Here is a 27964-nt window from a genome sequence, read left to right as displayed (position 1 = left end):
GCTGAATGTGTCTATTTCCTGTTGGATTGAATTGATTTTTTCTCTTAAGTAGTCCATGATACTGTTGCATAACATTTGTGAGGATATGATGTTGATTCTGCATGAGGTAGGGTTTTTTATTTCCTTGATCATTCTATACATTTCTTTCTGTGGGTTTGTTGCCAATTGGATTCTTGTGGCATTGTGTGTTTTCTTGGCTTCCAGAATTGCTGATTTGTATAGCAAATTTGTCATTGGTAGTTAATTTTGTCCAGTTGGTTGTATTTGTTCCTCCATCTCTTTTCTTATTTACATTTAGTTTTCTTGAGTTTTCTCAGTTCCTCTGTGATCCATCTCGCTGTGACTTTTTTTCTGTGTGGGTTTCAAGAATTTTAGGGGTGTTCATTGATATAACTTGTCTGTGAACGAGGTGCAAAGGTTCTCGTCAACACTCTGGCATCATTTTGATTAGCTAAGACTTATCCGATTTGGTGTTTTCTAGTAACTGTGTTACATTTCTAGGTTAAGTCTTTTTCATTTTCTTTTGATTATCATTGGATGTTTTGTGTTTGTCTGTATTGTGCGGCTTGGGGTTTTGATGGTGAATGGGATCACATGATGGTCACTCCAGATGATTGGTACTAATGAGTTCGGCAGTCGAGAGTCCTGCAGGAAATTGCATCGTGTGTCCAGCTCTGTGAGTGGGTCCATTCACCGTTTGTTAGAGGCGGAGAGTTTCTGGTAGGGCACTGAGGGAGTTTGTTGTTGTTTCATTTTCTCTTTCAAACCAGATGTTCAAATTTCCCAGAATAATGATGTTGCCATGCTTTACAGCTAGGTTGGCTATGGTACTGGTGAGTTTTATGGTCAAGGTATGGTTATAGGTGGGTGATCTGTAGATAAGAAGGAAGAGTGAGGTGGATTGTTTGTTGCGGTTTAGGTTGACTAAGAGTGGTTTGCAGTCTTCTTTTTCTGTAGAGGATAAGAATGTGGAGCTGATATGGTTTCTGTGTGCCAAGAAATTCATCCTCCTCTTCTGGTGTCTCTGTAAGCTTGTATCAGTTTGTAGTTGCCTGTGAACCATGTTTCTGTGTGGAATGCAACATTGAAATTTCAGGTGGGAATGTTCAAATCGACAAAATTCTAAGTGGAATGATTCAGGCATAAATTCAAGGTGGAAAAGTGGTAGGGTTCAAACTGATGGAGTGAAGAGCGGTGTAGGATTCAATGTAGCCTGATTCCAAAGCAAGAGAGATTGGAGTGGTATAGTTTAAAGTGGCATCGTTCAAAGTGGCAAAATGCAGAGGTTGCAGTGTTCAAGAGCAGCAAAGATCAAAACAACAATTTTCGAACGCAGTAATACTCAAGTGGTAAAATACAAATTGGCAAATTGGCAAAACCTCAAAGTGGCAAAATTCAAAGTGGCAAATTCAAAGCGACAAAATTCAAAGAGGCGACATTCAAAGAGGTAAAGCTCAAAGTGGTAAAATTCACGATCCAAAATACAAATTGGTGCAAATAAAACTGGCAAAACCTCACAGTGGATCAATTCAAAGTGGAAACATTTAGAATGGCAGACTCCAGGATGGAAAAATACCAAATGGCAAAATTGAAACTTGCAAAACCTCACAGTGGTGAAATTCACAGTCTCAAAATTGGGTTGGCTCTCAATAACACCACAAGAGTAACCTGGTGATGAGCAGCCAGCAGTGCTTGTCTTTCTGTTGTTACCCATCTGCTCCACAAAAGCAAGGAGAGGGAGCTGGTTATTCAGACTGCTCCTCCCACCAGACCTAAGCGGCCCACAGCCTGTGTCTGCTGGCAAACTCTGCATGGCCTCTAGATCGTGCTGGAGAGCACAGCAGAGATCACCACCATAAAGTCTGGGAAAGTCTGTCCAACTCCCTGGGGATACCGGTGGAGGGGGTATCACCCAATGGGCAAGCAGAGCCTGGTTCTGTGCAAGGAACATGAGATATAGCCACCCCCAGACAGGAGACCAACTCCCGAGGGAGATCATCACACAAAGGACAAGCAGAACCTGGTTCCCTGCAGGGACCAAGAGATAGCCACCCCGAATTTGCGACCCATCATGGAGAGGTCATCATCCATGAGTCGAGCAGGAGCCAGATGTCTGGGGAAATCATCACCCAAGTGCACCCTTGGAAGAAGAGGGGGAGCCCATTACACATCAGGAGAGCTAATCACCCAAGGGACAACTAGGACACCTCCTTATTCTGGGGTCTCAAGACTCCACTGATTTAGGGACAGGTGGGACCCTGTCCCTTAAAGAGCTTCTCACAAAAGGAAGAAGCAGAAGTCAGTTCTTCTCAGGTTTTAGGGCACTTCAGTCCTAGCATGGTGGTCGTCTGGGACAGATATTTGCCCAAATGATAAGAACTTGTTCTATCTCTGTATTTCTGGAAGGAGATGCTGCGAGAAATCCTGTCAAACTTGGGCCTACCGCACCAACCCTGTCCTCATTTGCACAGCAAGCAGAACCCAGCCCCCATGTTCATGCTCGACCTGTACAATGCCATGGCCATGGGGGAGGAGAAAGGGGGCTTCACCTACCTCTACAAGCTTGTCTTCACCACCCAGGGCCCACCGCCCTCGGCCTGCAGGATATCAACTTCTTTAACGATGCCAACATGGTTATCAACTTTGTTAACTTGGTTGAACATGACAAGGAGTACTTCCACCAGAGGTGCCATCACTGAGGCTTAAAGTTTGATCTCTCGAAATTCTCAGAGAGAGAAGCCATCACTGACGTCGAGTTTCAGATCTATAAGGATTGCATCCAGGAACACGTTGATCATGAGGTATTTCAGATCAGCAGCTTCCAGGTGCTGCTGGAAAACCAAGGGAGGGATTCAGACTTGTTCACATTAGACAACCGGATTATCTGGGCTGCCAGAGAGGGAAAATAACTGCTCTGCCATGCCCCCATGAACCCCTACCCCCCACCAGCCTCCAGGACTCCTGACATCCCCTGCCCACAGCATCGGTTGTACCGCACAAGCACCTAGGACCCCAGCACCCTCTGGTCTCCAGGACCCCCTTAGAGGCCCACCCCAGTGTCCGCTGAGAGCCCTTTCCTCTGGGTCCCCCTGAAAGTCCCTGCCTCCAGAAACCCCCAAGAACCCTTGCACCAGGATAACCTGCCCCCCACCTCCCGCATGACACCCTGGGGCTCCCTGATCTCATGACCCCCTGACACCTCCTACCCCCAGGATCCCCTGAGAGGCCTTATTCCCAGGACCCCCTGACACCCCCTAACCCCAGAAACCCCTGAAACGCATGGCCTCAGGACAAACTGAGAGTGCCTGCCCCCACGACCCCGGAGATCATCTACCTCCAGAATCTCCTAAGAGCTGCTGACCCCAAATCCCTCTGCTTCTGCTCCTGGTACCACTATCTATGCACTGCCACCAACAATCTCGGGTTTTCTCCAGGGTCATCACATCCACTGTTGTCCACCAAACCCCAGTGAATTTGACAATTCCCTGCTCCAGAGTCGACCACCACTTGGCAACTCTCTGCCAGACCCTCTCCCCTTGACAACACTGGGAAGACACTGGGACTATGCTGCAGCAAAGATGAACCAAGTTCACAGATGAGGAGCTGAAGGTCCTGGTGAAGGGCATCACAAAGGATGTTGGGTGTCTTGTGGTTCCTGCATGTCTCAAAATACAACTGCACTAGAGCAACAAGATCCGGAAGGCCAGCCTAGTAAATGTAGATGCAGTTGCAACAACACCCCGCAGGGTGGGGTAGATCCAGAACCCTCAGAAAAGCTGTGGGCCCAAGCTGGTAGAAAAACACAGCAGGTAGTGCCCTGCCACAGAAGGAGGATCACTATCCCTGGGCCTACGACTATGGGAGCAGCAGGCACCCAAGCTGGTAGAAAAACACAGCAGGTAGTGCCTTGCCACAGAAGGAGGATCACTATCTCTGGGCCTACGACTATGGGAGCAGCAGGCACCCTCATGGTGCATGCGTTGACATCCACATTTCCCATCTCCACATGGAGAGATTGGGGAGATGGTTACTGTATGAGACTGAACATGTTCATGTGCACACCTGAGCACCCTCCACAATACAAGCACATCTACTGTGGAACAGTGGCAGTGGTAAAGTGGCCTCTCAATCACCACCATCCTAGGTGAGATAACATACACACAGTTTCCCTAGATCCACATGCCACATGATGCTTCAAGAAAAGCACATTCAAGTGCAGCAAGTGGTCTTGCACCTATCCCATTTGATGGCATAGAGTCACATGACAGGCAGGCAGTGACACCATAGGAAATGAAGATAGTCTCCAGCCACAATACAGCCACATACCCCAGTCCACACAACTTGCATGTGAGTACACATTGCACTGAACAATGAACACTTGAGGGACCATGGGCCGCCTTACGGGTTTGGTGGTATTTGGGCAGTAAATCCACCCAGATACCACCAAACTGAATTACAGTTACTGCCACTTGGTCCGGTGGGATTACTGCCAGATTACAAGTGGTGGTATGAATCCCAATTTTTTTTTAGTCCACAGGACTCTACGGGGCTTTTAGGGTGGAATTACTGCAGTGGTAATTCCGCCGAATTTGCAAATTGTTTGGCAGATAGTTGGAGGATTTACCACAGCATCCTCAACTCCAGCACCATACCTGTAATATGGAAGAGCGGGAAAAGTGGTGTTAATTCTGGTACTGACAATTTTTTCTGCTCCGCCATACTTGTAATGAGGCTCGTGTGTGCTGTACCCAGTCATGTAACGCAGTCAACCCCCCCACATGCCACAGCCATTCCATTGACCCCAACATGCACTTCAGGATGTGAATGGAAAAGTGAAAGGAGATCTAGACCATGCAGCTGTACCATGACAACACTTACCAGCATAATACTCACCTGTTCTGCATGCCAAAGGTGACAGATACAATCAGCTATACATCGCCCTCCCCTACATATGGAGTTTGATAAATGCCTGTGGCACCCATTCAACACCATGTCAACGAACAAATGAAGAGCCAGCATGATGACACAGAGCAGAGGGGTTAACGGGTGACAGGGTGCAGGGAAAGTGGGGGGCACCATTGTTTGCCGGCATCCATGCCTGCGTACACACATGCGAGATAAGACAATGGCAATAGGCATGAGTGACCACATACCTTTGGTGCACTCCAGAGTATCCAAATGTGAAATTGTGGATTACCACCCTGTGATGGGAGTAGCAGGAACACCACTCACCACACTGCAACCATCCCTGAACCATACGCATATGGAATTGTATGGAATGACCATGGCATGGACAACTGTCAGAGACATTGTGCAGGTACAGGAATCCAATCCATATCTCACTTGACATGCTCATTACTGTGTGTACTAATTACTACAGCAAATGGCTACTTTTGTATTGCACTCCACACTGTGTAGTGAGCACATTTGCTGTATATATGTATATGTGTATGGTGCCCATATTGCTACATGTGCCTGAAACACTGACATTGCCTTCTCATTCCCAGGGATGGAGATGACACAGAGGAGGTGGAAGAGGTTGAAGAGGATGATGGTGACAACATAATGGTGTGGGCAAGTCAACCTGGCCAACATGAGTCTGAGGAGAGTAAATCTCCACAGGAAACCTTGCCACCACCACCTGACACCATGGAGTCTGAGCCCTCCACCAGCCACATATCGCTCATGCATGGCCACATTTACCAGGACACTGTCAGCACACATCACCACCATGGACACTGTGACCATGGCCCCATGTGGCATCTGCTACTGATACCTGGGGACACCCTGGTGGCGGTGGGGGACATCACTGCCCCTCCCATGGAGCCATCTTTCCAAAGGCCGGGTATATCCTCTGGGGCCTTATTGTAATCTGTCAGCTGCGGTCCATGAATCCATAATTTTCCTCCCACATCATGTTCCCATGGCACCTGCCACTGTGACTGCCAGTCTTTTGGGAGACATTATAGAGTGAATGACAGCCATGGGGGCAGCCTAGACATGGAGCGAGGCCAGTGGGAAGGAAATGCGGGTGGCCTGTCTGTCACTTGGACCAGTTTTGGGGGATGTCCAACAGTCTTTGGAGGATATGCACCATTAATTGGTGGCTTCCAACAGGCTAAGAGAAGACATGCTGGCAGGGGCACTGACAGCAAGAACAGCGAGCGAGGAGGATGCTCAGCTTGCTTGACAGAAGGCCTCTCCTGCAAAGGATTGTGCTCAGGCATGGCATGATTCTCAGCTTGCCATGAAGCAGGCAGCTGCGTTGGCATCAGAAGCCTGTGCTGGGGTCCAGGAGGAGGCCCAACGGGCCCGAGAGCAGGCCTCTGCTGGGGCTGCGTCCACTGCAGAGATCTATGCTGAGGTCCGGAAGGATGCCCGATTGAGCTGGCCTTTAGGACCAGCCAGGCCACTTGCAATGCTGCCAGTGCCTCCTCAGCAGCAGTGTGCCATTTAACCTCTTACTCCATGGGGATACCGGTGGAGGGGGTATCACCCAATGGGCAAGCAGAGCCTGGTTCTGTGCATGGAACATGAGATATAGCCACCCCCAGACAGGAGATCAACTCCCGAGGGAGATCATCACACAAAGGACAAGCAGAACCTGGTTCCCTGCAGGGACCAAGAGATAGCCACCCCGAATTTGCGACCCACCATGGAGAGGTCATCATCCATGAGTCGAGCAGGAGCCAGATGTCTGGGGAAATCATCACCCAAGTGCACCCTTGGAAGAAGTGGGGGAGCCCATTACACATCAGGAGAGCTAATCACCCAAGGGACAACTAGGACACCTCCTTCCTCTGGGGTCTCAAGACTCCACTGATTTAGGGACAGGTGGGACCCTGTCCCTTAAAGAGCTTCTCACAAAAGGAAGAAGCAGAAGTCAGTTCTTCTCAGGTTTTAGGGCACTTCAGTCCTAGCATGGTGGTCGTCTGGGACAGATATTTGCCCAAATGATAAGAACTTGTTCTATCTCTGTATTTCTGGAAGGAGATGCTGCGAGAAATCCTGTCAAACTTGGGCCTACCGCACCATCCCTGTCCTCATTTGCACAGCAAGCAGAACCCAGCCCCCATGTTCATGCTCGACCTGTACAATGCCATGGCCATGGGGGAGGAGAAAGGGGGCTTCACCTACCTCTACAAGCTTGTCTTCACCACCCAGGGCCCACCGCCCTCGGCCTGCAGGATATCAACTTCTTTAACAATGCCAACATGGTTATCAACTTTGTTAACTTGGTTGAACATGACAAGGAGTACTTCCACCAGAGGTGCCATCACTGAGGCTTAAAGTTTGATCTCTCGAAAATCTCAGAGAGCGAAGCCATCACTGACGTCGAGTTACAGATCTATAAGGATTGCATCCAGGAACACGTTGATCATGAGGTATTTCAGATCAGTAGCTTCCAGGTGCTGCAGGAAAACCAAGGGAGGGATTCAGACTTGTTCACATTAGACAACCGGATTATCTGGGCTGCCAGAGAGGGAAAATAACTGCTCTGCCATGCCCCCATGAACCCCTACCGCCCACCAGCCTCCAGGACTCCTGACCTCCCCTGCCCACAGCATCGGTTGTACCCCACAAGCACCCAGGACCCCCAGCACCCTCTGGTCTCCAGGACCCCCTGAGAGGCCCACCCCAGTGTCCGCTGAGAGCCCTTTCCTCTGGGTCCCCCTGAAAGTCCCTGCCTCCAGAAACCCCCAAGAACCCTTGCACCAGGATAACCTGCCCCCCACCTCCCGCATGACACCCTGGGGCTCCCTGATCTCAGGACCCCCTGACACCTCCTACCTCCAGGATCCCCTGAGAGGCCTTATTCCCAGGACCCCCTGACACCCCCTAACCCCAGAAACCCCTGAAACGCATGGCCTCAGGACAAACTGAGAGTGCCTGCCCCCACGACCCCGGAGATCATCTACCTCCAGAATCTCCTAAGAGCTGCTGACCCCAAATCCCTCTGCTTCTGCTCCTGGTACCACTATCTATGCACTGCCACCAACAATCTCGGGTTTTCTCCAGGGTCATCACATCCACTGTTGTCCACCAAACCCCAGTGAATTTTAAAATTCCCTGCTCCAGAGTCGACCACCACTTGGCAACTCCCTGCCAGACCCTCTCCCCTTGACAACACTGGGAAGACACTGGGACTATGCTGCAGCAAAGATGAACCAAGTTCACAGATGAGGAGCTGAAGGTCCTGGTGAAGGGCATCACAAAGGATGTTGGGTGCCTTGTGGTTCCTGCATGTCTCAAAATACAACTGCACTAGAGCAACAAGATCTGGAAGGCCAGCCTAGTAAATGTAGATGCAGTTGCAACAACACCTCGCAGGGTGGGGTAGATCCAGAACCCTCAGAAAAGCTGTGGGCCCAAGCTGGTAGAAAAACACAGCAGGTAGTGCCTTGCCACAGAAGGAGGATCACTATCCCTGGGCCTACGACTATGGGAGCAGCAGGCAGCCAAGCTGGTAGAAAAACACAGCAGGTAGTGCCTTGCCACAGAAGGAGGATCACTATCTCTGGGCCTACGACTATGGGAGCAGCATGCACCCTCATGGTGTATGCGTTGACATCCACATTTCCCATCTCCACATGGAGAGATTGGGGAGATGGTTACTGTATGAGACTGAACATGTTCATGTGCACACCTGAGCACCCTCCACAATACAAGCACATCCACCTGTGGAACAGTGGCAGTGGTAAAGTGGCCTCTCAATCACCATCATCCTAGGTGAGATAACATACACACAGTTTCCCTAGATCCACATGCCACATGATGCTTCAAGAAAAGCACATTCAAGTGCAGCAAGTGGTCTTGCACCTGTCCCATTTGATGGCATAGAGTCACATGACACGCAGGCAGTGACACCATAGGAAATGAAGATGGTCTCCAGCCACAATACAGCCACATACCCCAGTCCACACAACTTGCATGTGAGTACACATTGCACTGAACAATGAACACTTGAGGGACCATGGGCCGCCTTACGGGTTTGGTGGTATCTGGGCAGTAAATCCACCCAGATACCACCAAACTGAATTACAGTTACTGCCACTTGGTCCGGTGGGATTACTGCCAGATTACAAGTGGTGGTATGAATCCCAATTTTTTTTTAGTCCACAGGACTCTACGGGGCTTTTCGGGTGGAATTACTGCAGTGGTAATTCCGCCGAATTTGCAAATTTTTTGGCAGATAGTTGGAGGATTTACCACAGCATCCTCAACTCCAGCACCATACCTGTAATATGGCAGAGCGGGAAAAGTGGTGTTAATTCTGGTACTGACAATTTTTTCTGCTCCGCCATACTTGTAATGAGGCTCGTGTGTGCTGTACCCAGTCATGTAACGCAGTCAACCCCCCCACATGCCACAGCCATTCCATTGACCCCAACATGCACTTCAGGATGTGAATGGAAAGGTGAAAGGAGATCTAGACCATGCAGCTGTACCATGACAACACTTACCAGCATAATACTCACCTGTTCTGCATGCCAAAGGTGACAGATACAATCAGCTATACATCGCCCTCCCCTACATATGGAGTTTGATAAATGCCTGTGGCACCCATTCAACACCATGTCAACGAACAAATGAAGAGCCAGCATGATGACACAGAGCAGAGGGGTTAACGGGTGACAGGGTGCAGGGAAAGTGGGGGGCACCATTGTATGCCGGCATCCATGCCTGCGTACACACATACAAGATAAGACAATGGCAATAGGCATGAATGACCACATACCTTTAGTGCACTCCAGAGTATCCAAATGTGAAATTGTGGATTATCACCCTGTGATGGGAGTAGCAGGAACACCACTCACCACACTGCAACCATCCCTGAACCATACGCATATGGAATTGTATGGAATGACCATGGCATGGACAACTGTCAGAGACATTGTGCAGGTACAGGAATCCAATCCATATCTCACTTGACATGCTTATTACTGTGTGTACTAATTACTACAGCAAATGGCTACTTTTGTATTGCACTCCGCACTGTGTAGTGAGCACATTTGCTGTATATATGTATATGTGTATGGTGCCCTAATTGCTACATGTGCCTGAAACACTGACATTGCCTTCTCATTCCCAGGGATGGAGATGACACAGAGGAGGTGGAAGAGGTCGAAGAGGATGATGGTGATGACATAATGGTGTGGGCAAGTCAACCTGGCCAACATGGGACTGGGGAGAGTAAATCTCCACAGGAAACCTTGCCACCACCACCTGACACCATGGAGTCCGAGCCCTCCACCAGCCACATATCGCTCATGCATGGCCACATTTACCAGGACACTGTCAGCACACATCACCACCATGGACACTGTCACCATGGCCCCATGTGGCATCTGCTACTGATACCTGGGGACACCCTGGTGGCGGTGGGGGACATCACTGCCCCTCCCATGGAGCCATCTTTCCAAAGGCCGGGTATATCCTCTGGGGCCTTATTGTAATCTGTCAGCTGCGGTCCATGAATCCATAATTTTCCTCCCACATCATGTTCCCATGGCACTTGCCACTGTGACTGCAAGTCTTTTGGGAGACATTACAGAGTGAATGACAGCCATGGGGGCAGCCTAGACATGGAGCGAGGCCAGTGGGAAGGAAATGCGGGTGGCCTGTCTGTCACTTGGGCCAGTTTTGGGGGATGTCCAACAGTCTTTGGAGGATATGCACCATTAATTGGTGGCTTCCAACAGGCTAAGAGAAGACATGCTGGCAGGGGCACTGACAGCAAGAACAGCGAGCGAGGAGGATGCTCAGCTTGCTTGACAGAAGGCCTCTCCTGCAAAGGATTGTGCTCAGGCATGGCATGATTCTCAGCTTGCCATGAATCAGGCAGATGCGTTGGCATCAGAAGCCTGTGCTGGGGTCCAGGAGGAGGCCCGACGGGCCCGAGAGCAGGCCTCTGCTGGGGCTGCGTCCACTGCAGAGATCTATGCTGAGGTCCGGAAGGATGCCCGATTGAGCTGGCCTTTAGGACCAGCCAGGCCACTTGCAATGCTGCCAGTGCCTCCTCAGCAGCAGTGTGCCATTTAACCTGTTACTCCCTGGGGATACCGGTGGAGGGGGTATCACCCAATGGGCAAGCAGAGCCTGGTTCTGTGCATGGAACATGAGATATAGCCACCCCCAGACAGGAGATCAACTCCCGAGGGAGATCATCACACAAAGGACAAGCAGAACCTGGTTCCCTGCAGCGACCAAGAGATAGCCACCCCGAATTTGCGACCCACCATGGAGAGGTCATCATCCATGAGTCGAGCAGGAGCCAGATGTCTGGGGAAATCATCACCCAAGTGCACCCTTGCAGGAAGAGGGGGAGCCCATTACACATCAGGAGAGCTAATCACCCAAGGGACAACTAGGACACCTCCTTCCTCTGGGGTCTCAAGACTCCACTGATTTAGGGACAGGTGGGACCCTGTCCCTTAAAGAGCTTCTCACAAAAGGAAGAAGCAGAAGTCAGTTCTTCTAAGGTTTTAGGGCACTTCAGTCCTAGCATGGTGGTCTTCTGGGACAGATATTTGCCCAAATGATAAGAACTTGTTCTATCTCTGTATTTCTGGAAGGAGATGCTGCGAGAAATCCTGTCAAACTTGGGCCTACTGCACCATCCCTGTCCTCATTTGCACAGCAAGCAGAACCCAGCCCCCATGTTCATGCTCGACCTGTACAATGCCATGGCCATGGGGGAGGAGAAAGGGGGCTTCACCTACCTCTACAAGCTTGTATTCACCACCCAGGGCCCACCGCCCTCGGCCTGCAGGATATCAACTTCTTTAACAATGCCAACATGGTTATCAACTTTGTTAACTTGGTTGAACATGACAAGGAGTACTTCCACCAGAGGTGCCATCACTGAGGCTTAAAGTTTGATCTCTCGAAAATCTCAGAGAGCGAAGCCATCACTGACGTTGAGTTTCAGATCTATAGGGATTGCATCCAGGAACACGTTGATCATGAGGTATTTCAGATCAGTAGCTTCCAGGTGCTGCAGGAAAACCAAGGGAGGCATTCAGACTTGTTCACATTAGACAACCGGATTATCTGGGCTGCCAGAGAGGGAATATAACTGCTCTGCCATGCCCCCATGAATCCCTACCCCCCACCAGCCTCCAGGACTCCTGACATCCCCTGCCCACAGCATCGGTTGTACCCCACAAGCACCCAGGACCCCCAGCACCCTCTGGTCTCCAGGACCCCCTGAGAGGCCCACCCCAGTGTCCGCTGAGAGCCCTTTCCTCTGGGTCCCCCTGAAAGTCCCTGCCTCCAGAAACCCCCAAGAACCCTTGCACCAGGATAACCTGCCCCCCACCTCCCGCATGACACCCTGGGGCTCCCTGATCTCAGGACCCCCTGACACTTCCTACCCCCAGGATCCCCTGAGAGGCCTTATTCCCAGGACCCCCTGACACCCCCTAACCGCAGAAACCCCTGAAACGCATGGCCTCAGGACAAACTGAGAGTGCCTGCCCCCACGACCCCGGAGATCATCTACCTCCAGAATCTCCTAAGAGCTGCTGACCCCAAATCCCTCTGCTTCTGCTCCTGGTACCACTATCTATGCACTGCCACCAACAATCTCGGGTTTTCTCCAGGGTCATCACATCCACTGTTGTCCACCAAACCCCAGTGAATTTGACAATTCCCTGCTCCAGAGTCGACCATCACTTGGCAACTCCCTGCCAGACCCTCTCCCCTTGACAACACTGGGAAGACACTGGGATTATGCTGCAGCAAAGATGAACCAAGTTCAGAGATGAGGAGCTGAAGGTCCTGGTGAAGGGCATCACAAAGGATGTTGGGTGCCTTGTGGTTCCTGCATGTCTCAAAATACAACTGCACTAGAGCAACAAGATCTGGAAGGCCAGCCTAGTAAATGTAGATGCAGTTGCAACAACACCTCGCAGGGTGGGGTAGATCCAGAACCCTCAGAAAAGCTGTGGGCCCAAGCTGGTAGAAAAACACAGCAGGTAGTGCCTTGCCACAGAAGGAGGATCACTATCCCTGGGCCTACGACTATGGGAGCAGCAGGCACCCAAGCTGGTAGAAAAACACAGCAGGTAGTGCCTTGCCACAGAAGGAGGATCACTATCTCTGGGCCTACGACTATGGGAGCAGCAGGCACCCTCATGGTGTATGCGTTGACATCCACATTTCCCATCTCCACATGGAGAGATTGGGGAGATGGTTACTGTATGAGACTGAACATGTTCATGTGCACACCTGAGCACCCTCCACAATACAAGCACATCTACCTGTGGAACAGTGGCAGTGGTAAAGTGGCCTCTCAATCACCATCATCCTAGGTGAGATAACATACACACAGTTTCCCTAGATCCACATGCCACATGATGCTTCAAGAAAAGCACATTCAAGTGCAGCAAGTGGTCTTGCACCTGTCCCATTTGATGGCATAGAGTCACATGACACGCAGGCAGTGACACCATAGGAAATGAAGATGGTCTCCAGCCACAATACAGCCACATACCCCAGTCCACACAACTTGCATGTGAGTACACATTGCACTGAACAATGAACACTTGAGGGACCATGGGACGCCTTACGGGTTTGGTGGTATCTGGGCAGTAAATCCACCCAGATACCACCAAACTGAATTACAGTTACTGCCACTTGGTCCGGTGGGATTACTGCCAGATTACAAGTGGTGGTATGAATCCCAATTTTTTTTTTAGTCCACAGGACTCTACGGGGCTTTTAGGGTGGAATTACTGCAGTGGTAATTCCGCCGAATTTGCAAATTTTTTGGCAGATAGTTGGAGGATTTACCACAGCATCCTCAACTCCAGCACCATACCTGTAATATGGCAGAGCGGGAAAAGTGGTGTTAATTCTGGTACTGACAATTTTTTCTGCTCTGCCATACTTGTAATGAGGCTCATGTGTGCTGTACCCAGTCATGTAACGCAGTCAACCCCCCCACATGCCACAGCCATTCCATTGACCCCAACATGCACTTCAGGATGTGAATGGAAAAGTGAAAGGAGATCTAGACCATGCAGCTGTACCATGACAACACTTACCAGCATAATACTCACCTGTTCTGCATGCTAAAGGTGACAGATACAATCAGCTATACATCGCCCTCCCCTACATATGGAGTTTGATAAATGCCTGTGGCACCCATTCAACACCATGTCAACGAACAAATGAAGAGCCAGCATGATGACACAGAGCAGAGGGGTTAACGGGTGACAGGGTGCAGGGAAAGTGGGGGGCACCATTGTTTGCCGGCATCCATGCCTGCGTACACACATGCGAGATAAGACAATGGCAATAGGCATGAATGACCACATACCTTTGGTGCACTCCAGAGTATCCAAATGTGAAATTGTGGATTACCACCCTGTGATGGGAGTAGCAGGAACACCACTCACCACACTGCAACCATCCCTGAACCATACGCATATGGAATTGTATGGAATGACCATGGCATGGACAACTGTCAGAGACATTGTGCAGGTACAGTAATCCAATCCATATCTCACTTGACATGCTCATTACTGTGTGTACTAATTACTACAGCAAATGGCTACTTTTGTATTGCACTCCACACTGTGTAGTGAGCACATTTGCTGTATATATGTATATGTGTATGGTGCCCATATTGCTACATGTGCCTGAAACACTGACATTGCCTTCTCATTCCCAGGGATGGAGATGACACAGAGGAGGTGGAAGAGGTCGAAGAGGATGATGGTGACGACATAATGGTGTGGGCAAGTCAACCTGGCCAACATGAGACTGAGGAGAGTAAATCTCCACAGGAAACCTTGCCACCACCACCTGACACCATGGAGTCCGAGCCCTCCACCAGCCACATATCGCTCATGCATGGCCACATTTACCAGGACACTGTCAGCACACATCACCACCATGGACACTGTCACCATGGCCCCATGTGGCATCTGCTACTGATACCTGGGGACACCCTGGTGGCGGTGGTAGACATCACTGCCCCTCCCATGGAGCCATCTTTCCAAAGGCCGGGTATATCCTCTGGGGCCTTATTGTAATCTGTCAGCTGCGGTCCATGAATCCATAATTTTCCTCCCACATCATGTTCCCATGGCACCTGCCACTGTGACTGCCAGTCTTTTGGGAGACATTATAGAGTGAATGACAGCCATGGGGGCAGCCTAGACATGGAGCGAGGCCAGTGGGAAGGAAATGCGGGTGGCCTGTCTGTCACTTGGGCCAGTTTTGGGGGATGTCCAACAGTCTTTGGAGGATATGCACCATTAATTGGTGGCTTCCAACAGGCTAAGAGAAGACATGCTGGCAGGGGCACTGACAGCAAGAACAGCGAGCGAGGAGGATGCTCAGCTTGCTTGACAGAAGGCCTCTCCTGCAAAGGATTGTGCTCAGGCATGGCATGATTCTCAGCTTGCCATGAAACAGGCAGCTGCGTTGGCATCAGAAGCCTGTGCTGGGGTCCAGGAGGAGGCCCAACGGGCCCGAGAGCAGGCCTCTGCTGGGGCTGCGTCCACTGCAGAGATCTATGCTGAGGTCCGGAAGGATGCCCGATTGAGCTGGCCTTTAGGACCAGCCAGGCCACTTGCAATGCTGCCAGTGCCTCCTCAGAAGCAGTGTGCCATTTAACCTGTTATATGGTCCCCTCTGCCACCAGATGGTGGAGGCCAGCCTACAGCATACTCAGTCCCACACTGTCATCAGGACATGCTGGCCCGCCATGAGAACTTCCTTGCCCTAATGCACTAGTTTGTGGGCAGAGATTCCACCATTTCTTCTTCCCTTTCCACGTCTGCATCCCGCCTTGACACAGCAGTCGCCTGTGAGGCCTACCCCTACCCAGCACCTGCACCATCAGCACCCCCCTACTCATACCAGACAGGGCCTACAGTCAAAGAAGTCATGCAAGGGTAAGTGACCCGCACCCATGCTTGCTTCCTTCCCCTAATTGCCCCTTCCAAATTGGAACTGTATTTGTGTTGTTCATGTTGACCATCTTAGTTTACCCTGTGGCATTTTCATCACTGGAATTGACCCGCGTACCTAATCCCAGGTGATTTCTTCAGACTTTTTTTGTTATATATTTTGGACACTTTTTGGAAGTGCCTGGTACTTTATGTACGCCCTATCGTTCCTGCATGACACAGGATGCCTCTGATTCACCCCCACCATTCATTTTCATGTCCAATAAATGGTGGCTTGGAAATGTGTTGAATGTCTTTGAGTGGTGCTTTGTTTGAGGCATCGAGTGGTGGGGGAGTGGCATGTGCTGTTATTTACAGAGATACACTCACCTCTACCGGAAGAAGTAGTGCACAAGTTAATCAAGCAGCACAAACCCTTTAATGTTATCCTGCTGCTGCTCACATCTGGGTGTGTATGGTAAGTGTGAAGTGTGGGGGGCTGGAGTAGGAAAGGGAAATGGTCAATGGGTTTTGGGTGGTCTCTGGGTAGTGTACCGCTGTGCTATTGTTTCTTTCTGTATGCGGTTAAAGTAGTCTGCCTATGACGAAGGTTGTTGTGTACTTGCTTTTGGTCTCTTTTTATATCAGTGATTTGAAAAATCACGTTTTTAGCTGTTTCCTGAAAGTTGGGTGATTTTCCATCATTTTTATTTCCTTTGAGATCGAGTTCCATAGTTTAGCTATTATAAAGGAGAAGGCGGTTCGTCTGAATTGTGTTTTCTCGTAGTGTTTATTTTCTATTTGGATGTCAGTCCTAGATCTTAAAGCTCTTCTGGGTTGGTATTGAGTTATTTAGCTTGGAGGAGTTCGACTCCTTGTGTGTCTAGAGTTTATCGGCAATGCAGAGGGCTTTGAGGTTGATACGTTGCTTTGCTGGCAGCTAGTGTAGACTTCTTAGGACTGAGGCTAAGTGCTCTCTTCGATTAAGTCTTAGAAGTAGTCTTGCAGCAGTATTTGGGATGTGTTGTAGTTATTTGGTGAGGCGTTCAGCCATTTCTAGGTATAGAGGACTATTAGCATAGTATATGCTTAATAATACCAAGGAAATTATCACAAGGGTTCTGTGTGGGAAATTGAGGTGGAATGGATCCCTCTTATTAGTCGAAGGTAGTGAGACATTTCTTTGATGTTGTGTTCACTCGTGGTTCCAAAGTGAGACCATTGTCCATGAGAATTTCCAGGTTTTCTATCACTGTTGACGTCTCCGGTTGAGTTTCCATGCTCCGTCCGGGGCATTGTGAGAGATGTCTGTGTAAGATTGTAAACTGGTTTAGTTTAAGATTGTTGTTTGCCATCCAGGTGTGTATACCAGTGAGGCATTTATTTAGGGCATTGTCAGGGTCATGGCTAGTGGATATTTTAAAGATGAGCTGGGTTTCGTCTGGTAAGCTGTCAGACCATGAGTTCGAATGATCTTCATTAGGGGGGGGTCATATACATGCTGAAGAGGAGTGCAGAGGAGCTTGATTCTTGTGGTAAGCCGCAGGTGATGTTTTTTGTGTTCGATGTAAATGGTAATATATAGATTCTTTCGGTTTTGTCTGTGAGGAAAAATGTCAGCAATAGTAGTGCAGAGTTTTGAATATCTGATTTTTCCAATCTCTTGATTAATGCTGTGTGTTTGCTTGTATTAAAGGCAGCTAATATGTCCAGTAGTATGAGGGCCGATTGAGTGGTGTTGTCCCCGTTCATCCTATGGTTATCACACTTAGAGGAGTGTTGATTCAGTTCCTCTCATGTGTCTGAAACCAACCTGTGATTGGTCAAGTAGTCCCTTGCTTTCCACATGGTTGAGCGTTTCTTTGTACACATGGTTCTCCAAGATGTTTTCTGGGTAGGTAGGTTTAATATAGGCATATAGTTGGCAGGGTCATCTATTTTCCTGTCCTGTTTTTAAGAGAGGTTGATATAGGCTGATCTGCATGATTTTGGTACTATTCCAATGTTCAAGGATAGATTCATTAGTGGTCGGGTATAGAGGGCTGGTGTTTTATGGGTGAGCAGCTTTTTGTAGATGTCTGGTGGGCATGGGTTTTTGGGAGATCCAGCCATGTTGGTTTATTTTAGAATGTTGCCGAAAGTGTCCCAGCTTATTGGTTTGAATTGGTTGAATGTTATGCTGCTTGTTGGGGTGTTGGTTTCTGGGATGGTGTTATTTGTGGTCCTGCTGAATGTGTCTATTTCCTGTTGGATTGAATGGATTTTTTCTCTTAAGTAGTCCATGATACTGTTCCATAACATTTGTGAGGATACGATGTTGATTCTGCATGAGGTAGGGTTTTTTATTTCCTTGATCCTTCTATACATTTCTTTCTGTGGGTTTGTTGCCGATTGGATTCTTGTGGCATTGTGTGTTTTCTTGGCTTCCAGAATTGCTGATTTGTATAGCAAATTTGTCATTGGTAGTTAATTTTGTCCAGTTGGTTGTATTTGTTCCTCCATCTCTTTTCTTATTTACATTTAGTTTTCTTGAGTTTTCTCAGTTCCTCTGTGATCCATCTCGCTGTGACTTTTTTTCTGTGTGGGTTTCAAGAATTTTAGGGGTGTTCATTGATATAACTTGTCTGTGAACGAGGTGCAAAGGTTCTCGTCAACACTCTGGCATCATTTTGATTAGCTAAGACTTATCTGATTTGGTGTTTTCTAGTAACTGTGTTACATTTCTAGGTTAAGTCTTTTTCATTTTCTTTTGATTATCATTGGATGTTTTGTTTTTGTCTGTATTGTGCGGCTTGGGGTTTTGATGGTGAATGGGATCACATGATGGTCACTCCAGATGATTGGTACTAATGAGTTCGGCAGTCGAGAGTCCTGCAGAAAATTGCATCGTGTGTCCAGCTCTGTGAGTGGGTCCATTCACCGTTTGTTAGAGGCGGAGAGTTTCTGGTACGGCACTGAGGGAGTTTGTTGTTGTTTCATTTTCTCTTTCAAACCAGATGTTCAAATTTACCAGAATAATGATGTTGCCATGCTTTACAGCTAAGTTGGCTATGGCACTGGTGAGTTTTATGGTCAAGGTATGGTTATAGGTGGGTGATCTGTAGATAAGAAGGAAGGGTGAGGTGGATTGTTTGTTGCGGTTTAGGTTGACTAAGAGTGGTTTGCAGTCTTCTTTTTCTGTAGAGGATAAGAATGTGGAGCTGATATGGTTTCTGTGTGCCAAGAAATTCATCCTCCTCTTCTGGTGTCTCTGTAAGCTTGTATCAGTTTGTAGTTGTCTGTGAACCATGTTTCTGTGTGGAATGCGACGTTGAAATTTCAGGTGGGAATGTTCAAATCGACAAAATTCTAAGTGGAATGATTCAGGCATAAATTCAAGGTGGAAAAGTGGTAGGGTTCAAACTGATGGAGTGAAGAGCGGTGTAGGATTCAATGTAGCCTGATTCCAAAGCAAGAGAGATTGGAGTGGTATAGTTTAAAGTGGCATCGTTCAAAGTGGCAAAATTCAGAGGTTGCAGTGTTCAAGAGCAGCAAAGATCAAAACAACAATTTTCAAACGCAGTAATACTCAAGTGGTAAAATACAAATTGGCAAATTGGCAAAACCTCAAAGTGGCAAAATTCAAAGTGGCAAATTCAAAGCGACAAAATTCAAAGAGGCGACATTCAAAGAGGTAAAGCTCAAAGTGGTAAAATTCAAGGTCCAAAATACAAATTGGTGCAAATAAAACTGGCAAAACCTCACAGTGGATCAATTCAAAGTGGAAACATTTAGAATGGCAGACTCCAGGATGGAAAAATACCAAATGGCAAAATTGAAACTTGCAAAACCTCACAGTGGTGAAATTCACAGTCTCAAAATTGGGTTGGCTCTCAATAACACCACAAGAGTAACCTGGTGATGAGCAGCCAGCAGTGCTTGTCTTTCTGTTGTTACCCATCTGCTCCACAAAAGCAAGCAGAGGGAGCTGGTTATTCAGACTGCTCCTCCCACCAGACCTAAGATGCCCACAGCCTGTGTCTACTGGCAAACTCTGCATGGCCTCTAGATCGTGCTGGAGAGCACAGCAGAGATCACCACCACAGAGTCTGGGAAAGTCTGTCCAGCTCCCTGGGGATACCGGTGGAGGGGGTATCACCCAATGGGCAAGCAGAGCCTGGTTCTGTGCATGGAACATGAGATATAGCCACCCCCAGACAGGAGACCAACTCCCGAGGGAGATCATCACACAAAGGACAAGCAGAACCTGGTTCCTTGCAGGGACCAAGAGATAGCCACCCCGAATTTGCAACCCACCATGGAGAGGTCATCATCCATGAGTCGAGCAGGAGCCAGATCTCTGGGGAAATCATCACCCAAGTGCACCCTTGGAAGAAGAGGGGAGCCCATTACACATCAGGAGAACTAATCACCCAAGGGACAACTAGGACACCTCCTTCCTCTGGGGTCTCAAGACTCCACTGATTTAGGGACAGGTGGGACCCTGTCCCTTAAAGAGCTTCTCACAAAAGGAAGAAGCAGAAGTCAGTTCTTCTCATGTTTTAGGGCACTTCAGTCCTAGCATGGTGGTCGTCTGGGACAGATATTTGCCCAAATGATAAGAACTTGTTCTATCTCTGTATTTCTGGAAGGAGATGCTGCGAGAAATCCTGTCAAACTTGGGCCTACCACACCAACCCTGTCCTCATTTGCACAGCAAGCAGAACCCAGCCCCCATGTTCATGCTCGACCTGTACAATGCCATGGGGGAGGAGAAAGGGGACTTCACCTACCTCTTCAAGCTTGTCTTCACCACCCAGGGCCCACCGCCCTCGGCCTGCAGGATATCAACTTCTTTAACAATGCCAACATGGTTATCAACTTTGTTAACTTGGTTGAACATGACAAGGAGTACTTTCACCAGAGGTGCCATCACTGAGGCTTAAAGTTTGATCTCTCGAAAATCTCAGAGAGCGAAGCCATCACTGACGTCGAGTTTCAGATCTATAAGGATTGCATCCAGGAACACGTTGATCATGAGGTATTTCAGATCAGCAGCTTCCATGTGCTGCAGGAAAACCAAGGGAGGGATTCAGACTTGTTCACATTAGACAACCGGATTATCTGGGCTGCCAGAGAGGGAATGCACGTCTTTGACATAACAGTGACCAGTAAACACTGGGTGATGAATCCGCAGTACAATCTCAGGCTGCAGCTGTGTGTCGAGAGTGATGGAGAAAGCATCAATACCAAGATGGCAGGTTTGATTGGAAGACATGGGCTGCAGAATAAATTGCCCTTCATATTGGCATTCTTCATTGCGACAGAGATCCACCTCCATAGTATACACACAACTGGGGGGGGGTGAAGAATCTGAGGGCATCCTCACTTCTTTCCCCAATATATCCTCCTCCATGGTGGCCAGGGAAAGACTGTTGCTATCAGATCCTGACCCTGGGGGTGGACATGCGATTGAGGATCATCTGGGTGGAGGAGACTTGGGGAGTGAGGATGAGGCACCCTTAGGCGAGATACAGTATCCCCCATTACCCTTTCACCATGAGGCCACTGTCCCCCAGGCCTGTATAGGCTCTTGTCAACCCCTCCCCTATTTTTCCCTTAAATCATTCCCCAATAGACACCCATTTTGTACTGGGACAAGGACGAGATCAACTAGAGAAATACATCCTCTCTTTATTGACACACACACATACAAATATCAGTTAGGTACTTGGACGAGGAGGAGGCCAGCAAGAGCAGTTCAGGACTCCTGATTCAGCAATGAGCAGTCTAGTCCTTTTTGGACCCATCAGCCTGGCGGAAGGTTTAAAAGCAGGATGAATTGAGAAAATGGATCCGGCTATGAAAGCAGATCTACAGATTGCTGAATGAGAGCACACCACTCCTGGAAAGTGGCGTGGCAGACGGTGTACTCGAGAACCCCTGGAAGAAGCAGAGTGTATGCAGTGGGAAGCAAGGCTGAAAGACGCTGGATGCTGGTGACAGACTGCAGAAAGGGAACCAGCGTGACCAGGCAAATCTACAATTTGAGGCCAGACCTGAGAGAGGTGCATTGGTGGGGTTGAGCGGAGCCACACAGAGCCACTGGGTAGATGTATCAAGGCACTGCACAAGAGAGAGAGGGAGCTTGTGGCGGCTGGAAGCCTGGCTGGAATGCTATGAGCACCGACCAGTGAGTCAACCTAAGCAGGGGGACACTGGGATGGCAGGCAACCACATAAAGCTTATGAACACTTTAACGAATGCTGAACTAAATGAAAGCAAGTACTTTTTCAAAAACGATCCAAATGAAAATGAAAGTAAGTACTTTTTGAATATCGATCTGATTGAAAGCAAGTTTCTGGAACTTCCTGATATAAGGAACTGTGTAATTTGAGAGAGAGCCAGCATTGGCAAACAAGTGTTAGCAAGAGCCATGACAATATAAGGAACTGTGTACTTTGAGAGAACATTCATTGGCAAACAAGCATTGGCAAGAGCCATAAGAGTAAAAGGAACTGTGCAACGTAAGTGAACAAGCATTGGCAAGAGCCAGGAGAGTATGTGAAAGTGCAAAAAGTGAATGGTAGCAAAACAAGCAATGATGAAACATAATGAGGATGTGAAATGAGAATGAGTCAAGCACCAGTGTAGAGCTGAAGCAGTGGCAACACGCATATGAAGAAGAAGCCAATAAGGTGTGTCGGTTGCATGACCTGTAATGGGTGGACAGTATGGTCCGACAACTGCGCCTAAACCGAGTACACCCATCTAAGGAATAGCCACCTAAAGCACCACAAAGAAGCTTCTGATTGATTATAAAGGAAATAATGTATGAAGAGAAATTAATGAACTATATGAAATTGGTGAAAGGTAACTAAGCCAGAAGAACTGGGAATACCAAGGAATTGTGTTGGAACTGTTGAAAGACATGGAAGCACGAGGGAGGGAACACCCTTTTGCGTTGTAAAGCATGTGAACCTTGGCAAAGAGAAACCCTTTGAAAACCAGGAGCTGGATGAAGCTTTGAACTTTTATTTAAATACTTATCATTTTGATACTGACATCCCTACACATTGTATACAAATAGATGTGAGGGCAAATATAGGTATTGGACACAGACAGACATTTCCTTTGGACTTCATGACACAGACTAATCTTAGTTTTATTTAGATATAGAACTCCCACCTTAACATAGGGCAAGTTAGACCATTTTCCAACCTTCTTTTCTTTTGAATGAAAGTTTATAACCCAAACTTGAATTGCGTTGTATGTGTCTACTTCACGATGCCTTCACAGGTGAAAGAAAGAAACCAAATTTGATCAATGGCACCAAAGAACCAGGAAGCCCTGCAAGTTACGAATGTCGCAAAGAACAGTAGCAGCAACCAGAGGAAAGCAGGCAAGAAATCTGAGTTGTGTGTCAGTTTCAGAATCCTTGGCTGGCAGGACTGGATAAGTGCCCCACAAGGTTATGTGTTTTACTACTGCAAAGGAGAATGTTTTTTCCACGGAATACCTATTGAATGCCACAAACCATGCAATTTTTCAGATGCTGATTATTTCCTCAATCCTGAGTCTGTCCAAAGACCTGCTGTGCTCCCACACAACTCAATCTGACATTGGTTCCCTACTTTGACGACAGATCCAACGTTATCCTAAAGAAATCCAGGAATATGGAATATGGTGGTTCGGGCACGTGGCTGCCACTAGGAAGGCCAAAGACATGGTTGCAAAGTAATGCTGTCTATCAGGATTATTCCTTTTAATATGGATTTGCAAAAGGTTTTAGATCTTCTGAATATTCTATCTTTCTAAATCTAGGGACCATATTTTGTAAGACAAAATCAATAAACGAAAACTGAAGATTTTTGGACCACAAAAATTCCAAGTGGCAAAACCATGCAGTGACACATTTCAAAGTAGTGAAATAGATAGTGGCAAAATTCGGGGTGACAAAATACAAACTGGCAAAAATCAAAGTAGCAAAATAACACTGTGGCAAAATTCAGAGTGGCAAAGTGCAGAATGGAAAATTCAAATTGGCAAAATTCCGAGAGGCAAAAACTCAGAGTGGCAGAGTTAAATGTGTCAAACTTCAAAGTGGTAAAATACACTCTAGCTAAATTCAAAGTGGAAAAACCTCACAGTGGCAAAATTCAAAGTGGCAAAATTCAGATTGGCAAAATCTTGTAGTTGCACAATTAAAAGAGGGAACATCCAAAGGGGCAAAATACAAATAAATTGGCAACATTCAAAGTGGCAAAACCTCACAGTGGGGAAATTCATACTGGCAAAATTCAGGGTGGCTAAATGCAGATTGACAAAATTATAAGTGGCAAAACCTCCAAGTGGCAAAATGCAAATTGGCAAATTTCAAAATGGCAAAACCTCCAAGAGGCAAAATTCAAATTAGCAAAATTCAAAGTGACAAATTCTCACAGTGGCAAAGCTTTCAAGCAGCAAAATACAAACTGGCAACATTCAAAGTGGCAAAACCTCCAAGTGACAAAATACAAATTGGTGAAGTTCAAAGTGGCAAAACCTCACAGAGACCAAATACAAAGTAGCACAACCTAACAGGTTGGCGTAAATGCTGAGGATTCCTCTGGGGTCCACTGGCATTATGCACCAGCAAAAAGCAGGCAGGCCCCTGTAGGGATACATTGTAAATGCTGACTGCCATGCTCACATGGCTGTCAGCATCTACAATTGAAATAAAATGCTGTCTGACATGCTGGCAGCAGCATTTCATTTTAAATGTGAAGACTACTTAGCATGCGAGAATGGTAAGCAGTGTTCACAAAGCAAATGAAATGCTGTCTGACCTGTGAGCTTGCGAGACAGCACTTAATTTCAATTGTGAGCACAGCCTGCTATGCGAGCATGGCAAGTGATGCCCACAATTAAAAGTAAACGCTGGTTGGCATGCAAGCATGCCAGCCAGCATTTACTCACTTTGAGCTGCAGAGTGTAAAAGTACAGGGCAAAAGGCGGAGTTCATGCGTGTATACCACCTTTTGCCCTTCACATTGGTACCCGATAGTGCAAATGATGAAAACTTGGTGGCGGGGTGCTGCCTACGTCAAAGTGTTATCATGGCGGCTCGCCTCTGTCAAATTACTTTAAGGAACAAAATGAGCTGAAAAGCGACAGAATACAAGGTGGCTGAATCCAGAAATGGGAGTGGAGAATGGGGAAAATTTAAAGTCAGGGTATTACGATGTCCCTTACCTTCTTCTCTGTGGTACATTAACAGGCCGATTCATGGAATAAATGTGCGCCGAAAATTCCGGCGCAGAGGGGCCTATACGTGCGCTGGGCCGAAAAATAGCGAAAAGCGCAGGGAAACCAGCGCACGTCGATTCATGGAAGTCCGTGCGTAAGAAAAGCATAGGACGTGCGCTGAAAAAGTGCGCGGCGCACGCCGGCGCACAGGTCAACCAACGGCGTGCGCCACGGCCACTGCGCTATCACTCCGAGCGCAGCGCACAGCTCTAAAGTAGGCGGAACACAGGGCGGGACACTCGGAATGGGGAATAAAATGGGGCACAACACTCGGAATGGGGAAGAATGCGGGCGGCACGGGGAAGTACAGGAGGCAAGTGCGCGGAACGCCCACACGCTCTCCGGCAACACGTATTCATGGATTCGAACAGGGCAAAACAGCGCTCGATCAAACCAGCGCACAGGCCCAAAAACGTACGCCACAAGTAAGCAGGCGGTAGCGTCCCGACGCACTTAACGAAAGTGCGCCAAAACCTGCGCCAACAAATACCACCCACATACAGCAATGGGCCATACCGTGACCCCAAAGGACAAATGATGTGCAAAGGTGTACGCCATTTACACGGACACCCACTGTTCAAAAATTCGCGCGTGTGTGTACAACGGGTTGCGCGAGAAGTCACTCGCGCGATTGCCCTGGGTACGTGTATCCCGGGGTGCGGGGAAGTCCCACACGCGATTGCCCTGGCCACGTCGATATCAGGGGTGCGTGTGAAGTTCCACACGCGAAAAGCCAGGGTACGTCATTTACAGGGGTGCGCGGGAAGTTTCACACGCGAAAAGCTAGGCTACGGGAATTCCAGGGGTGCGCGTGAAATCCTACACGCGAAAAACTAGGGTACGTCATTTACAGGGGTGCGCGGGAAGTTTCACACGCGGCTCTGCTGGGTGGGTCCTCACAGGTGTTCCATTCACACCCTCCACGTCCCCTGCATGCAACCCACACCACAGGGGACTACCCTGCACACCTGCCCCCCCCGCAGTCAGGGGCACCTGCCAGAAGGCCCCCACCCATGTCTACCACCACCCCCACCCCCCCGCAGTCAGGGGCACCTTCCAGCAGGCCCCCACCCATGTCTACCACCACCCCCACCCCCCCAGCAGTCAGGGGCACCTGCCAGCAGGCCCCCACCCATGTCTACCACCACCCCCACCCCCCCGCAGTCAGGGGCACCTTCCAGCAGGCCCCCACCCATGTCTACCACCACCCCCACCCCCCCAGCAGTCAGGGGCACCTGCCAGAAGGCCCCCACCCATGTCTACCACCACCCCCACCCCCCCGCAGTCAGGGGCACCTTCCAGCAGGCCCCCACCCATGTCTACCACCACCCCCACCCCCCCCGCAGTCAGGGGCACCTTCCAGCAGGCCCCCACCCATGTCTACCACCACCCCCACCCCCCCAGCAGTCAGGGGCACCTGCCAGAAGGCCCCCACCCATGTCTACCACAACCCCCACCCCCCCCGCAGTCAGGGGCACCTTCCAGCAGGCCCCCACCCATGTCTACCACCACCCCCACCCCCCCAGCAGTCAGGGGCACCTGCCAGAAGAGACCCCCACCCATGTCTACCACCACCCCCACCCCCCCGCAGTCAGGGGCACCTGCCAGAAGGCCCCCACCCATGTCTACCACCACCCCCACCCCCCCGCAGTCAGGGGCACCTGCCAGAAGGCCCCCACCCATGTCTACCACCACCCCCACCCCCCCCGCAGTCAGGGGCACCTTCCAGCAGGCTCCCACCCATGCCTACCACCACCCCCACCCCCCCCCGCAGTCAGGGGCACCTTCCAGCAGGCCCCCACCCATGTCTACCACCACCCCCACCCCCCCAGCAGTCAGGGGCACCTGCCAGAAGGCCCCCACCCATGTCTACCACAACCCCCACCCCCCGCAGTCAGGGGCACCTTCCAGCAGGCCCCCACCCATGTCTACCACCACCCCCACCCCCCCGCAGTCAGGGGCACCTGCCAGAAGGCCCCCACCCATGTCTACCACCCCCCCCCCGCAGTCAGGGGCACCTACCAGAAGGCCCCCACCCATGTACCATCCATGTCCACCTTCACCTGGGTCACAACCCCACACAATCATGACCGTAATGCACAGTCTGCCCTGCAAGAATTCCCAAACAACTATCCCATCCACCCACATATCAAACACAATGACATGTGACACACCCAATGTAAATCATATGAATGAACACATGTCTGTCACACACAGATGTTGCAAGTGAATGTCCAAACACCCCACATGTCATGCATGAAAGCAATGAGATGATACAACACATTGAAGGATCAAATGAAAATGTATTAAAAATAAACAAGGATGGTAAAAATAAAAAATAACAATAAACATGCAATGCAAACTAAATAATAAAAAAGCACAACCAAAAAAATCAGGAACACTAATTAACAAAAATTAAGTAAAATAGGGGTCCAAAGTCAAAGTCCAAAATCAAATCCAAGTACAAATGAAAGAAGAAACACATTGCCTCATGTGAAAAATTCAAACAAATATTAACATCCCTCAAACTATCAACATGATGATCCGGGTCCATGAGCCCTAATAAATGAAACCTAACTATTTACACTAAGTAAGAAAATGTCTATATACAAAAATGTGGTGCATTGTCCTTTGGCAACCAAATAATAACATTAAAACAAAGGAAACCTAACTACAACTAAACTACAGAACTATATACAAAGGCGGCGGGCAAGTCCTGCGGCTCACTGATTGTTGTCCCGGGCCAGGGCATCATCGAACTCCCGCTCGATGTCCCGGAGGCGGCCCCGTTC

The 27964-nt window shown here is 48.9% G+C and overlaps 1 pseudogene; it reads left to right on the top strand.

Annotated features, from left to right (window-relative positions):
* Window positions 1-23597, top strand: part of LOC138480650 (bone morphogenetic protein 7-like) — a 47925-nt pseudogene extending 24328 nt beyond the window's left edge.
* The last annotated feature ends 4367 nt before the right edge of the window (window positions 23598-27964 follow it).

Source organism: Ambystoma mexicanum, chromosome 5p (genome assembly GCF_040938575.1).
Source record: "Ambystoma mexicanum isolate Mex_15411 chromosome 5p, UKY_AmexF1_1, whole genome shotgun sequence".
NCBI lineage: Eukaryota > Metazoa > Chordata > Amphibia > Caudata > Ambystomatidae > Ambystoma > Ambystoma mexicanum.
Note: the sequence above shows the minus strand (reverse complement) of the source record. Positions and strands in the feature narration are given on the sequence as shown.